Below are 16,415 nucleotides of genomic sequence, written 5' to 3'. Positions count from 1 at the left end.
TCATTTTCTTTATCACCTTGAGTCAATTTCCATTTTTTTCTGAGGATTCATCATCTGGTCATTAAAGGGCAAAAAAGCATAAATTCAATACTATTGATTTGTCAAGTCAAATATTATCACTACGATAGTTTACGGGAAACAGCTGCCATTATCAAATATAGCTGGAAATTCTATACAGAGGAAACATGAATTATAGGTCAGAGAAGCTCACAGAATGAACCTACTGACTGCTTAAATGCACAGGCAAAACAAAAACTGCTAAAAATTGCATTATTACCTTTGAAGGTACCCTCAGAGTCATCTAGTCAGCCTGCAGCTTCATGGCATGGGTTCCTATAGATGAGCAGATGTAGGCAAGCCTGAGATAATCATGCACAATGCCAGGAATCAGCTGGAGTAGTGTTAAGCATATCTCTGTTGGACTCTAGCGCAAAGAAAATGTGTTCTATGGAATGCTGAATAACAATTCACCATCTGGCAGTCTGACAAATGAATTTGGGTTTGACAGATGCCAAAATATGTTCTCCCTGAATACGTATCCTTGCTTCCAGTTAAGAAAAGTTTTACTTCTACTCATATCATGATATTTTAGCCATTAGTCTGCTTTCTATATCGGGATTAGGAGGTAGGGATGACCTTGTGGACTAAGAGAAGCCTACATGAATAAAAGGTGGAAGAACTTGACTGGTCTGTATAGAGCAATCTCCATTCCATAGTGAGATGATTCAGAAAGCCAATCACATGCAAGTTCTTATTTCCAGTATCATTGCCCAACTTCACCAATGTTCTGGAGGCTAAATGGGATTCCAAAATAGTGATCGCTTTACAGCAACAGAGAAAGACCCAGTCCAACATCAATATCCATGAGACTAAAATCAAAATCCAGCATGCATGTTTACTGCAGGAGAAATAAGAATTGAACCATATTTCTCAGGTAATATATTTCCAAAGGTGCTATTGACATGAATTTTTTTTACCAGAAGATATATACATACAAAGAAACCAAATCAAATAAGATCAGAAATTAAATTATGTATAATAATGTGAAATTGCATAGGAAAAAATATTGAACACATAAAGAAAGGGAGGTGCAAAAAGGCCTGAAAAGCCAAGAAAACAACTGAAATCTATCAGTAATTAAAAAGCAATCCAGCCCCTTGTCATTGCAAAATAATATCAGCTGGTTAAGTCCCAACTGATGGCTACAAAATGGTCTCTTTGCCAAGGTGTCACAAAAGACACATCTCATGATGGGTAAAAGCAAAGAGCTGTCTCAAGAACTTCACAAGCTAATGGTTGTAAAACGTTACAATGGCCTTGGTTACAGGCGCATATCGAAGCTTCTAAATGTTTTAGTGAGCTCTGTTGGAACCATACATTTTCCTCCACCAGGTGCTCCTCACAAGGAGTGGAGAAAAATAATCAGAAGAGTCGTCCAAGAGCCAAGGATACTTGTGAAGAGCTTCAAAAAGACCGGAAATTAGCAGGTACTGTTGTCTCAAAGAAACAGTATTTAGTGAGAGAAATGGTGACATGTTCAACACTTTTTTCACCCTATGAAGTTGTGATGTTCCAGGGTCCATATCGTTTTGGCCATATGGTATATGTAGTTCTCATCATTTTGGTCACATAGTATATTTCTGCCTTACCAAATAGCTTTAAATATGTTCCTTTCACTCAGTCTATACTAACACCCTGTCAGACAAAGAATTCTGCATCTGCTAGAAAACATTACAGCATCTCATGATTGATGGAGCTTTGATTACTAAACACAAGACAGATTTCTGAAGTAGTCATAATGTTTTAAATAGCAGTTTTGAAAGTTATTAGGCACAACAATAAAATCACTATAACTTAGACTCTAAATGATGACGACTGGCAACAAAGCAGGTGGTGCTCTGTCACGCTAAAATAGAGTGACAGAAATTCCAAATGTCTATTACAATTTGTAACTTGTTTTTTTTTTTTGGGGGGGGGGGGGGTGGGGGGAGTTTTTAATGCCTGAATAGGAAGCATGATATTGTATGTGTCATTTATATTTGTTTAAAAATATTCGTTTTCTCAATGCAAACAAGGTATAAGAAGGTAAAATATCTATGCTCCTAAGAAGTAAACAAGGAGGTGGGGGAGATGCGGTGGAGGACAGTGTAACGGGAACAAGTTGTATTGTGCGACTCGCGCACATCCTCTAGCCGGAACAGTTCCGGCTAGAGGAAGTGCGCGAGTCGCACGATACAACTTGTTCCGGTTACCCTGTCCTCCACCGCACCTCCCCCGTCTGTTTCCTGTATTATGTCTACATGACTTGAAGAAACGTACCTACCTGGTGAGTGCTGCCTTTCTGTACTTCTTTGATTCGCTGGATTACTGAGTTGGGTTTGTTGTTGTTTTGAAAAACCTCTTTAACTCTTTCCTGACATTTGATATACTATTACATCATAAAGTCAGTAAGTATATATGGAGCAGGCTCAGGAAGTGAGCTCCATGCACGGCAGATGATGGCTGTGTATTACAGCCAACACCCACTGACCCATAACGGTAGCAATTAGTGAGTCAGATAGAGAGTGCCAGTCATTTTTGTTTAAAGATCCAACTATCACTTCTAAAGGGGAGTAAGCGGTTAAAGGCTTATTTTAGGCAGGCCTCTGGAATCCTGCGAATGAACACCGATCTTTGTGTAAACAGAGCCTTCGCAAGGTTTAATGAATTGTGTGGCCATGGCTCACAAACGATTGCTGGATTGTATGTGGTGGCCTAAGGCTATGTTCCCATGATGACATTTCCGTGTGGAATTCCGCATTGGAAATCCACATGGAGATTCCACAGTAGCAAAGTCCCATTGATTTCAATGTGATTCTGCTGCGCTGTTCACATAGCAGAATTTCCACATCAGAAACATCTGGTGCAGAAATTCAAATTCCAGTGTTAGCACAAAGAATAGACATGTCTCTTCTTTTCAAGGACTCCACACGGTAATGAGACAGCGCATTTACGAGCAGTCCTAGCCCCGCCATGTTCTGCTAGCGCTCTGCTGTCAAGGGAGTATCCGCATATAATTTTTCCATCACACCACGCCCCCTCTATTCATGTCAATCGGACGGGGCATGATGGCCGTGATGGTGTGACGTCATGAGGGGGCATGGGTGACGCCATGGCTGTCCAAACCAAACCCAGCGTCCTGAAAATAACCTTAAAAATTCTGGGTGCTGCACAAAGATCCTGGGGGGGTCCCAGCACCGGGACCCCTATGATCAGACATCTTATCCCCTATCCTTTGAATAGGGTATAAGATGTCTAGGGGTGGAATACCCCTTTAAAATTCATCAAGGTCAAAAGAGGTTATCAGACGATGAATGAGGACTTACTAGTATACAGATAAGATAGAATCAGGCCATTCACAGTAGGTGATGGTCACAGAGCATGTCTACAACTCTCTCCCATAGAGGTCAATAGGGTCAGCTCCATTTATATTGTTAGCTATGTCCAAGTGGCATGCTGTAAAGTATATTTATAAATGTTGTGCCAAAAACTGGATGTAAAATGTACAGAAAATTTGAATAAAAACATTTACAATCATAAAATAGATTAGAAAGAAAAACATTTTTCACTATCTGATACTAATCAGGAAAACCAAAATAAAATAATCCAGGTGACACATTCCCTTTCTAGAGCTCTGTAGTGATTTAGAGATTTAGCCTTGAGAATCTAGATGACACGTTCCTTTTAATTGGGTTGTTGTGTTTATTCCTAACTCCCTTAAATTGTCTGTCATTGCAGAAATCCTGTTTTTCATATCTTACCGGAAAAGAACAGAGAAATGCTGAATATTTTTAGTGCAATTTTGCAGCAGCATACCAGTTTTCTTCTTCTTTCCCAGGGGAACGGCTCAGTGTCACTGTTAAAATGTATGTAATTTCACTTCTGTACAGAAGCGGCATTCTTTTGTTCATGGTGTGCGAAAGTAGAAATACAGCTGAACAAAGCACTGAAAAAACTTTATATACACCAATAAGATATAGGGATCTATGCATATCATTATACAGTCAATAATGTCAATGTATCCAATCTATTTACATATACTTACACAGAGAACAAACCAATGGCACAGTATGGAGAAGAATGCCTATATATAAGGGTGTATGTCTAAACATATAACCCTTGCTATACACTACACTAATAATTATTGAGCATACATTGCAATACCAATTATACACCTACAAACAAATGTTGTAGCAGAACAATTGTTCCTAATACAACACAATAAAAGCACATAGAAATAAAGATTATAAAATGAAAGGATGTCCAAAAATAAGTAATAAAGAAGCCTAGAGGCATCCAGGAAGATATTAAAAGTAAATTTAACACATAATAAATTATGCGTTTTTAAAATTACTATACAAAAAGCATTTAACAGCAGTATAAACATTAAAGCTATTGTACAAGTCCTATGTAACCAAAAAGTGAAACACAAGTGTAAAATCTCATAGAATCAAGAAAAATGGGAGAATGCATTACCCATAATAAAGACTGCACTGGAGAACCACAGGAGCAATTACCCCAGCGTACATTTCGGTAAAAGCACCTTCTTCAGGGACACATGCATAGAGTTACTGCATGAGAGGGGCATATATTATTTTTAATGTGCGTCCCATAAATTAACCTTATAGCATATACACACACACATTAAAGGGATTGTCCACTGCTATGAACGTTTTGCATGGTCTAAGGCTAGCATAAAAATAAAGTTTTACTCACCAGCCCACTCCCCACCTCTGCGGTCCCATTGGTGCCAAATCACTGCTGAGATGTCTCTTCCTGGTCATCATGGTTACTATCAAGGCGGGTCACGGTTACCATCAAGGCGGGTCACGGTTACCATCAAGGCAGGTCACCATTGCCATCGAGGCAAATCACTGTTACCATCGTGGTGGGTCACCGTTACGATCAAGGCGCGCCACTGTTACTATCAAGGTAGGTCACTGTTACTATGGAGGTGGGTCATTGTTACCACCACTGTCAGGTTCTGTTAGATCCTCACTGTCTTCACCCCTTGAACAAGAATGAGGAAGCTGTTTCTCCTTCCCTTGTTTGTTCACCTTGGCCCCCTCTTTTTTTGGATACCTTTAAAACTGCATGATCTCCCTTTATGGTATTTACACCTTTGCTACATTGTAATCCATCATAACAGGTTAACTGTCCATTGTCTATGGATAGGTAGCATTGCAATATAAATATAACATTATAAAAGAATTACAAATTAATATTCTTTCCTATTTTAACAGTGAGTGCTCCGGTCCCCTCCTCTGTACCGGAGTGCTCGCTGTTCCTGCCTCTGTCTATTGTGTCTCGGTGCGTCCCGGTCAGACACACTGACCGAGAGCGCGGGGATTCCGCGGTTAGCGTAGCGGCTGATTCCCGTACACGCGCCGCATACTTTCACCTGCAGCCCCATCCTCCTGCGCTGCCTCTGTCTCCCGGCGGGCACGGCCCCGCTCCTTAGGGCGCGCGCGCGCCAGCTTCATGGAATTTAAAGGGCCAGCGCACCATTGATTGGTGCCTGGTCCTGACTTCCCATATAAATGTCTCCTGCCCCTACCTGCCCTCACCGGATCTTTAGTGCCTTGTGCCTAGTGAAAGTGTTCCCATTGTTCTGTGTTGCCCTTGCCTGTTGCCGACCCGTTGCCCATGACTACCGCTAGTGAACCCCTTCTGCCTGCCCTGACCTGTTGCCTGACTGTCGCCTGTGAACCTGTGCCGCCTGCCCTGACCTCTGCTACATCTGACTACGCTTCGGCCTGCTCCTACTGTATCGCGCCATTCTCAGCTACCAGAGGGGTCGAGTCTCTATCGGGTGGAACGACCTGGGGGCTACCTGCCGCAGCAAGACCATCCCGCTTTGCGGCGGGCCCTGGTGAAGACCAGTAGTCCTTTAGACTCCGTTCCCCTGGTACGGCCCACGTCATCGCCCCTCTGGTTCAGTGGATCCACCTCCTGTCACCTGACCGGTATGTTACACCTATTAGAATTATCATATGTATTTTTTTAAGTAAAAACAATCACAGAAAGACAAAATGTTTTTATTAAATGTTTTCCATCTAATAAACGCGCAAATATAATAAGCAAATATATAATAAGCAATTTATACATATATAATTATATCTCCATACATGTTAAAATCTCTTTCATAAAGTTATTTTATCATTAAAGGTAAAAGTATTACATTTTTGTTTGGCCTTTATTAATTCATAAAAAAAAAAGTTTATATAAATATATGAACTGCTTCTTACATTTACTACCAAATAGGTTTCTAATAGTGATATATGCCAAATGCTAAAAAATAAAAAATAAAATAAAAAAAAGTTCTGGCAAAAAACTAAGATATTCCTGATGTAATTTACATCAATCCTTAAAAAGTTAAACACCAAAAGGAAAATGTTACATAAACAGTTTTAACTCTAGAATTTATATTTATTTAAATACTGACACTAAATGGGAGACTTTTAAGAATGTTTTAAATTCTTACTGTAAGATGTATATACCTTATGGGAATAAAAGGGTAAGGAATAAAAGAAAACCAATATGGAAAAATAAAAATGTTCATGGGGCAATAAATGAGAAAAAAAATTAAGCATTTAAACTACTAAAACAGGACAGCAATGAAGAAGCTATAGAGAAAAATGTAAAATATGTAAAAAAAAAAAAAAGACAGATAAAAGCCGCAAAAATAGAGACAGAAAGACTCATTGCCAAATAGAGTAAAACTAACCCCAAAATGTTCTTTAACTATATATATATATAGCAAAAAGGTCAAAAATGAAAGAGTTGGCCCTTTAAAAAAGGAAGAAATTATAGATCAGGATCAGGAAAAAGCAAATATATTAAACATATTCTTCTCCATTGTATTCACCAAGGAAAATGAAATGCCAGGTGAAATACATGTGATAACTTCCCAGTACAGGTCACCTATAACCCAGGAAGAAGTACAGTGCCACCTACAAAAAATCAAAATAGACAAATCACCAGGCCCAGATGGCATTCACCCCCGTGTTCTAAAGGAATTAAAGGGGTACTCTGGTGCTTAGACATCTTATCCCCTATCCAAAGAATAGGGAATAAGCTGCCTGATCGCGGGAGTCCCGCCGCTGGGGACCCCCGGGATCATGCACGCGGCACTCAATTTGTAATCAGTCCCCGGAGCGTGTTTGCTCCGGGTCTGATTACCGGTGACTACAGGGCGGGCCTCACGCCTGCGCCCCCGTGTGACGTCACATTCCGCCCCTCAATGCAAGCCTACGGGAGGGGGCGTGATAGCTGTCACGCCCCCTCCCATAGACTTGCATTGAGGGGCGGAGCGTGACATCACATGGGGGCGGAGGCGTGACGTCACGCTCCGCCAGCCCTGTAGTCGCCGGTAATCAGACCCGGAGCGAACACGCTCCGGGGACTGATTACAAGCAGAATCTCCCGCGATCAGGCATCTAATCCCCTATCCGCCAGTACATTTTTCGGCGTGAATTACTCTTCATTTACTCCGTGTGAACGCACCCTAAAGCAGTAAACACTATAGAGGACAGTGCACTGTTACAAATGGATCTGGATAGGTTGGAGGTTTCGTCTGGGAAGTGGCAGATGAGGTTCAACACTGATAAATGTAAGGTAATGCACATGGGGAGGAAAAATTCAGGCTCGAATTATGTATTAAATGGGAAAACACTTGGGACGACTGACATGGAAAAAGACTTGGGAGTCTTAGTTAACAGTAAATTTAGCTGTAGTGACCAGTGTCGGGCAGCTCCTGCCAAGGCAAATAAAATCATGGGGCGCATCAATAGGGGCATAGATGCCCACGACAAGGAAATTATTCTACTACTGTACAAATCCCTAGTCAGACCACACATAGAATACTGTGTACAGTACTGGGCACCAGTGTACAAGAAAGATATAGTGGAGATGGAGAGGGTTCAAAGACGGCAACCAGAGTAATACGGGGAATGGGAGGTCAACAGTACCCAGAAAGATTATCAGAATTAGGGTTATTTAGTTTAGAAAAAAGACAGCTCAGGGGAGACCTAATAACTATGTATAAATATATCAGGGGACAATACAGAGATCTCTCCCATGATCTATTTATACCCAGGACTGTATCTATGACAAGGGGGCATCCTCTATCTCTAGAGGAAAGAAGATTTCTACACCAGCACAGACAGGAAATCTTTACTGTAAGAGCAGTGTGACTGTGGAATTCTCTCCCAGAGGAGGTGGTCATGGTGAACTCTGTAAAAGAGTTCAAAAGGGGTTTGGATACATTTTAGGAGAGTAATAACATTACAGGTTATGGATACTAGATTTCTAGGGACAGAACGTTGATCCAGGGATTTATTCTGATGCCATATTTGGAGTCGGGAAGAAATTTTTTAACTCTAGTATGAGGGTTTTTTTGCCTTCTGCTGGATCAACTCAGTAGGGACTCATTAGGGTTATAGGTTGAACTTGATGGACTCTGGTCTTTTTTCAACCTTATGAACTTCTATATTCTAACAAATCCATTTTGAACCCACACCCCCCTTTACCATGATGTGCGGTCACATAGATTAGTCCCCAACATGAAACATGCTTATTATATGTGAACACAGAACAAACTGCACCTGCCCAACTGAGAGACAATGAACGACCTGCACACTGGCAGAAAGTATATTAACCTGTCCATCTGCTTACTATGCTTGCATGCAAAACTGTTGTATTATATGTGTGTTTGTATTTTTACTCCATTTACATTAATCGGCTCCTTCTTGCGACTTTGGGCTTGAATGCCCTGTTTTCAAACAGCATGTCTTTTTAACTTTGTAGTGTCAATATTTTATAAAGCAAGTCCTATTGTCACTACCACAGCAACAGTTCTTACAGTAATCACACCCACGTCATGTGTTTATTTAGAAGGTGAACTTCTTTTTGTATAGAATTGAATTAATCACTTTCTCCTGATATTGTTTCTCTTTGGCCTGCCATAATGACTGATTACTGGGGCTTTCCATGCTTCTAAAAACATTACAAAAATGTTGGCCAACCATGAACAATTCCTGTTTCCCTTGGACAGATTTCCACTTTGACATACAAAATAAAAATGTTGGTCAACAATGATCAACGACTATTTCCCTTGGACACATTTTTACTGTAAAATACAAAAAAAAATGTTGTTCAGCCAATTGCTATTTCCCTTGGCTACATTTCTACTGTAACATGAAAAATAAAAAAGTGTTGGCCATCCATCATCTACCACTATTTCTCTTGGACATATTTCTGCTGTAACAGTGGACAGCAAGGGTGTTGGTAGTTCTGTCTAATCATTGGCACCTTGCACTGGTGTTTTAAATACCTCACTGATCCATGCCTGATTCTTTCATCAAACGTAAGTTTTTCCACGTTATTAGCAGACAGTCTTGTTCGCTTAGGGATGACAACAACAACTTCTACGCTGAACACTCTCTCTGATGCAACAATGGAGGGTAAATAAGGCAGAACACCCATGGCAAACTGGGCCAGTTCTGGCCAATGGTGTAATCTAGTGACCCAGAAGTTCAAGAGGTCTGAGCTCATGGTGTCTGCCAGAGAAAGGGCACAATTTAGGTATGTATCAACCTGTTTTTTCATGTGGTGGTGTGCATCTTTGCTGATGATTCATGTCAGGGTGGAAAACCGGATGTCAAAACGTCATCATCATGTACTCCAATGTGAAGATGTCACTGCTGCTGCAGCTGCTTTGCCTCTTGCAGGGGTAGTGTTGGCACTCGCACTTTGGCTCAGCTGAGGGTGGACCCCCATTCAGCATGTGTTGGATGCTGGAAAGCTGTGGCTTTATTCTCAGGGTCTAAAAGTGTGGCTATCCAGTATTTATCTCTTTCCTTTATTGCCGCAATATTCCTGTCATCGTGCCAAGCAAGAAAGCATACACCTTGCCATCCTTTCTGAGGTCCCAGTTTGTTTCACCTCCATCCCATACTGCCAGAATTGGTTATCATGTTCCTCCTCATCATCATTACTGTTACCTTGTGTAGGTTTCCCGTCCCCTATCCCTTTAACAGATTCCTTCTCCAAATCCTCCTCCTCAGGTCCCACTTCCATATCCTCCTCATCCACTACCTCCTCAAGAAGAACATCCATACTACTGCCATTCAGATGTGAACCTTCCTCCATGCGTCCCTCCTTAATCATCACCATAAGCGTTTGCTCCAGAAGCAATATCAGTAGCATTACCTCACTAATTCCACTGTTGAGCTTACAACTGGTGTCTATGATAGGCTGTAAATGTCTCAGCTGAAAGTCACGCTGGCTCCAAAAATTGCCTGTCTGCTGCATTAGGAAGTCTGTCACAGCTTTGTGCAGCATGTACAGGCTGTCCAACATGTGTAATGTTGAGTTCCATCGGATTTTAACATTGCAAATGAGGCAATGTTGAAGATAATAATAATTTTGGTGCTATAGGTCAAGAAGGGCACATTAAAAAAAGAATAAGAATGGCTAAACCAAACGTAAACTTTCCTGCACATAGCCAGCATCTCACTGAGACAGCCTCAATTTCTCAAGAAACTTCAACAATAAGATTTAGCACATGTGCCATACAGGGAGACTGTGTTTTGGAACCTAGACACAACGCTTTTACCATGTTTGTGCCATTATCAACATTCACGTTTCCCAATGTCAGATTAGGACCAGAGTGCCAGTGTGAAACTTCCGGTTGCAGACAAGTCCCAAACTTCTCTGCTGTGTGGCTTTTCCCGCCCAGGCTTCGCAGATATGACAAAGTTTGACTTTGCATCAATGAAAGGACTGGGAAGGAGGAGGAGGGTAAACTCTTTCCTGTGGGGAGATGCCCATGGAGGAGGACCTGGTTAAGAAGGAGGAGTATAGGCGGTAGGTGTCAAAAGTTGAACCAGATTGGCACAACTGTCTAGGTGCCGCTACTATTTTCTAGCCTTGTTGCAGTGGAGCCTCATTCTGCAGGATGGTGATCCATCAGACCATAAAAGACACGTATTGACCCTGTCCATAGCTACTACTCCAAGTATCTCCTGTGGTATGTAGTGTGCTGCAAACCGACAACTGCATGGAGAAGCCTACCCTCTCTGTCACATGATTGTGCAAAGCGGGAATGGCTTTTCTTTTTTGTCATAATAATTGCAACTAGGTATGTGCCACCTGGGCTGGGAACACCCCATTAGTTGCCTAAAGACTGTTGAATTAACAGGATGGTACTGTAGCACCTGCACCACTAACAATTTGGCCCGATGCAAATTAAGGCAAACTACAACAGGGTGACTGAGTAAATACTGTTGTCTGTATGACAAAGTATCCAAAATAGATAACTTATGGGATAGAGGAGAAGGACACCACAATGATGAGGAGGACAAGACAAAGCATGCACTGCCTGTGAGTGAGGTCTGGCTGCCAGACAGATGAGAGGGATCTGGAGGAGCAGCAGCAGCGGGGGCAAGCTAGCCGGTTGGGGACCGGAGCTGGATGCAGCTCAGATTAGAGACCAGGTCAATGCCACACAGAGTTCTAGCAGCAGACACATCTCTAGGACAACTGTTAAGAGGAGACTGTTTGAGGCCTTCATGGTAGAATAGCTGCTAGGAAACCACTGCTAAGGACAGGCAACAAGCAGAAGAGACTTGTTTGGGCTAAAGAACACAAGGAATGGACATTAGACCAGTGGAAATCTGTGCTTTGGTCTGATGAGTCCAAATTTGAGATCTTTGGTTCCAACCACCGCGTCTTTGTGAGATGCAGAAAAGGTGAACGGATGGACTCTACATGCCTGGTTCCCACCATGAAGCATGAAGGAGGAGGTGTGATGGTGTGGGGGGTGCTTTGCTGGTGACACTGTTGGGGATTTATTCAAAAGTGAAGGCATACTGAACCAGCATGGCTACCACAGCACCTTGTAGCGTCATGCTATTCCATCCGGTTTGCGTTTAGTTGAACCATCATTTATTTTTCAACAGGACAATGATCCCAAACACACCTCCAGGCTGTGTAAGGGCTATTTGACCAAGAAGGAGAGTGATGGGGTGCTGCACCTGATGACCTGGCCTCCACAGTCACCATACCTGAACCCAATGAAGGTAAAAGGGCCAACAAGTGCTAAGCATCTCTGGGAACTCCTTCAAGACTGTTGGAAGACCATTTCAGGTGACTACCTCTTGAAGCTCATCAAGAGAATGCCAAGAGTGTGCAAAGCAGTAATCAAAGCAAAAGGTGGCTAGAACCTAGAATATGACAGATTTTCACACTTTTTTTGTTATGTATATAAGTCCACATGTGTTAATTCACAGTTTTGATGCCTTCAGTGTGAATCTACAATTTTCATAGTCATGAAAATAAAGAAAACTCTGAATGAGAAGGTGTGTCCAAACTTTTGGTCTCTACTGTAATATATATATATATATATATATATATATATATATATATATACAATAAAAATACTAAAATAAGTCATACTCACCCTCCTCAATCCCCCACAGCTGCAGCTCTGTTCGGACATCCACAGTCCCTGCTTGTCATCACTTCTGCAAATAGAATATTGGTGCAAATTTACAAAAATGTCTACATATCTGAGAGCCAGGATACCAACATTCCTGGCAGTCACCTACCAGGACATGCAACCTGACCTGCGACATGACCTGCAAGTGCACAGCCACAAATGGCAGAAAACCTGTGGACTTTCTGCAGGTTTTCTGCCATGTGTGGCTGTGCACTTGCAGGTCATGTCGCATGTCTCATTGCTCATCAGCACATGTTATGGGGTCATTTCACTGGGACAGTGAATTTAAGCAAAACCCTAGTGTTAAATAAATGACTTTTGGTTCATGCACCCTGTTGTAGCCGGTCTCCATTACCATCTCGGTGGTGGACTTTCATGTTATCCTCTGATAAGTAAAAAAAAAAAAAGGCAATAACTATGAGTACACGATCACTGGGAAATATTCACTCTACACCTATGTGGATCTGAGGCAATACAGATTGTATCATCAGCTAAAAACACATTAATGCTTAGATCAGTGTTTCCCAACCAGGGTGCCTCCAGCTGTTGCAAAACTGCAACATCCAGTATCTCTAGCATGAAGAAGACATAAAACATGTGCATTCTGCATACTATTAACCTGTAGTTGGTGTTATAGCTGAAGTGTTACAAACTGTCACAAACTCATTCATCTACTGAGAGAGTTTGTCAGGTGCACAAGTTTTGTTTTCCTTGAAACTAATAGACCTGTTCCCCTTGAAACCCCCTTCAAATCTGCAGGGAATGTGCGGCAGATACACACAGCGAGCAATGGTTCATTTACAGCTTGTTGAGAGACGGCTGGCTGTTAAGAATTGAGGTGGTATAACACATCATACAGAGGAGGTAATGAGGCATTATTAGGTAGAATGCCTCCCAAATTCTAGATTTTTACACTATATATGTCTATTAGATTTGTTACAACAGCTACATTTTTAATACATCCTTAAAGTCTACCTGTCGTCAACAAAAACTTTTTACATAATGTAGATAATACCATTACATGTGTATTTGTAATATACATTGATTAAAAATTGTGTATATGTTTTGGGTGAAAAAATGCTGTCCCTGCAGTTATTGTCTGTGTGTCTCTATGATGAGTCCAAAAACAGGAAGTGAGGGCGGGACAAGCAGGAATCTGTGCAGACTCCTGGCTGGTCAATCATTCTGATGTATGAGCTGGGAGCAGGTTATAGAGCCTCAGTGCACACTGTCCTGCTTTTTCTTACTGCACAGAGCCCTGCTTGTCCTCAGTGTACAGAGCCCTGCTTGTCCTCAGTGTACAGAGCCCTGCTTGTCCTCAGTGTACAGAGCCCTGCTTGTCCTCAGTGTACAGAGCCCTGCTTTTCCCCAGTGTACAGAGCCCCGCTTGTCCTCAGTGTACAGAGCCCCGCTTGTCCTCAGTGCACAGAGCCCCGCTTGTCCTCAGTGCACAGAGCCCCGCTTGTCCTCAGTGCACATAGCCCCGCTTGTCCTCAGTGCACAGAGCCCCGCTTGTCCTCAGTGTACAGAGCCCCGCTTGTCCTCAGTGTACAGAGCCCCGCTTGTCCTCAGTGTACAGAGCCCTGCTTGTCCTCAGTGTACAGAGCCCTGCTTGTCCTCAGTGTACAGAGCCCTGCTTGTCCTCAGTGTACAGAGCCCTGCTTGTCCTCAGTGTACAGAGTCCTACTTGTCCTCAGTGTAAAGAGCCCTGTTATTCCTCAGTGTACAGAGCCCTGCTTGTCCTCAGTGTACAGAGCCCTGCTTGTCCTCAGTGTACAGAGCCCTGCTTGTCCTCAGTGTACAGAGCCCTGCTTGTTCTCAGTGTACAGAGCCCTGCTTGTCCTCAGTGTACAGAGCCCTGCTTGTCCTCAGTGTACAGAGCCCTGCTTGTTCTCAGTGTACAGAGCCCTGCTTGTCCTCAGTGTACAGAGCCCTGCTTGTTCTCAGTGTACAGAGCCCTGCTTGTCTTCAGTGCACAGAACCCTGCTTGTCCACCCTCACTTCCTGTATTTGGACTCCTCATAGAGACACACAAGCAATAGCTGCAAGGACAAAATATACACATTTTTTAACCAATGTATAATACAAATATACATATAATAGTATTATCTACATTATATAAAACGTTTTTGTTGACGACAGGTAAACTTTAAAGCGGTACTCCATTGGAAAACTTTTTTTTTAATCAACTGGTGCCAGAAAGTTAAACAGATTGGTTAATTACTTCTATTAAAAAATCTTAATCCTTCCAGTACCTATCAACTGATGTATGCTCCAGAGGAAGTTCTTTTTTTATTTATTTGCTTTCTGCCTGACCACAGTGCTCTCTGCTGACACCTCTGTTCATTTTAGAAACTGTCAAGAGCAGGATAGGTTTGTTTTGGGGATTTGCTCCTATTCTGGATAGTTCCTGACAAGGAAAGAGGTGTCAGCCGAGAGCACTGTGGTCAAACAGAAAGGAAATTTTAAAAGAAAAGAACTTCCTATGGAACATACAGCAGCTGATAAGTACTGGAAAGATTAAGATTTTTAAATAAAAGTAATTTACAAATCTTTTTAACTTTCTGGCACCAGTTAAGTTAAAAAAAAACTTTTCCAGTGGAGTACCCCTTTAAGGGAAACCAACCAGAAAGAAAAATATAAGATAGGTGCTTTATCTATACAATGAATTAAAGGGGATTTACAACTTACATGTATTTGAAAATGTGGCCACTAATAAGAACTGTGATAAAATAACAAACTATGCTATACTTACCAGTCTAATCCCCGGAAGCTTCCAGCACTGCTCTTCTGGTTCCGGCCTATCTTAAGCGACTGTAGTGATTCTTTACCCATATCCCCACATCACTGATATAGCCAGTCACTGGCCTCAGTATGCAGCACAGGACCCCTGAGTCCAGCGATTGGCTGTGGCTGTAATGTGAGTATACGGGTAAGTATTGCCACAGTAACATAAGGAAGTCCAAAAGTGAGGGGTGGAATTTTGACCATAGCATCATTTTTATGCATATTTTCAAACTCCAAGCTGCATAAACTTTAGGCCTATTAGGTGATGTATATTTGTGTAATGAGGAAGGGTGAGACCTACGGAGGTGAACACCCTATACAATGGTGTGCATAATTATTAGACTGCTATTTTTCCTCAAAATGGGCCTAAAAAAAATTTTACTGACTCAAAACATCCATTTTTTTATGCAAATAGTCAACAAGTATCACGATTCGGCTGGCTGGAGGTGGATTAAATGCGTCTTCCACTTGGGGAGACCAGGACTTAGGATTGGCATTTTTCTTGGTTAGAGCCACGATAGGGGCCACAATAGTGGAGAAGTGTGGAATGAATTGTCTGTAATAATTGGCGAACCCCAAAAAACGTTGGATAGCAGAGTCCGGAGGGGCGTGGCCAATCTAACACGGCAGATAGTTTATCTGGGTCCATTTGTAGTCCCTGGCCAGAGACCAAGTATCCTAGGAAAGGAAGAGATTGACATTCAAAGAGACATTTTTCCATTTTGGCATAAAGTTGATTGTCCCGAAGTCTCTGAAGAACCATGCGTACATGCTGGCGGTGTTCTTCTAAGTTGGCAGAAAAAATCAGAATATCGTCCAGGTAAACCACAACATAGGTATATAGGAGATCCCGAAAAATGTCATTAACAAAGTCTTGGAAGACGGCAGTGGCGTTGCACAGGCCAAAGGGCATGACCAGATACTCAAAGTGTCCATCTCTGGTGTTAAATGCAGTCTTCCATTCGTCCCCCTCCCTGATGCGGATGAGATTATAAGCACCTCTTAAGTCCAGCTTGGTAAAGATGTGGGCGCCTTGTAGGCGATCAAAGAGTTCCGAGATAAGAGGTAAGGGGTAGCGTTTTTTTAC

General features: G+C 42.1%; 1 long non-coding RNA gene across 1 annotated transcript in view; it reads right to left on the bottom strand.

Moving 5' to 3' along the window:
- LOC130295839 (uncharacterized) overlaps positions 1-16,415 on the bottom strand; it is a 40,533-nt gene that overhangs the window by 9,679 nt on the left and 14,439 nt on the right. Inside the window, exon 2 of the long non-coding RNA XR_008849021.1 lies at positions 12,503-12,566. This is a non-coding gene — a long non-coding RNA (uncharacterized LOC130295839). The remainder of the gene's footprint in view (positions 1-12,502; positions 12,567-16,415) is intronic.

The sequence above is a fragment of the Hyla sarda genome, chromosome 11 (genome assembly GCF_029499605.1).
Source record: "Hyla sarda isolate aHylSar1 chromosome 11, aHylSar1.hap1, whole genome shotgun sequence".
In the NCBI taxonomy this organism is placed as follows: domain Eukaryota; kingdom Metazoa; phylum Chordata; class Amphibia; order Anura; family Hylidae; genus Hyla; species Hyla sarda.
This window is presented reverse-complemented; position numbering and strand designations above follow the sequence as displayed.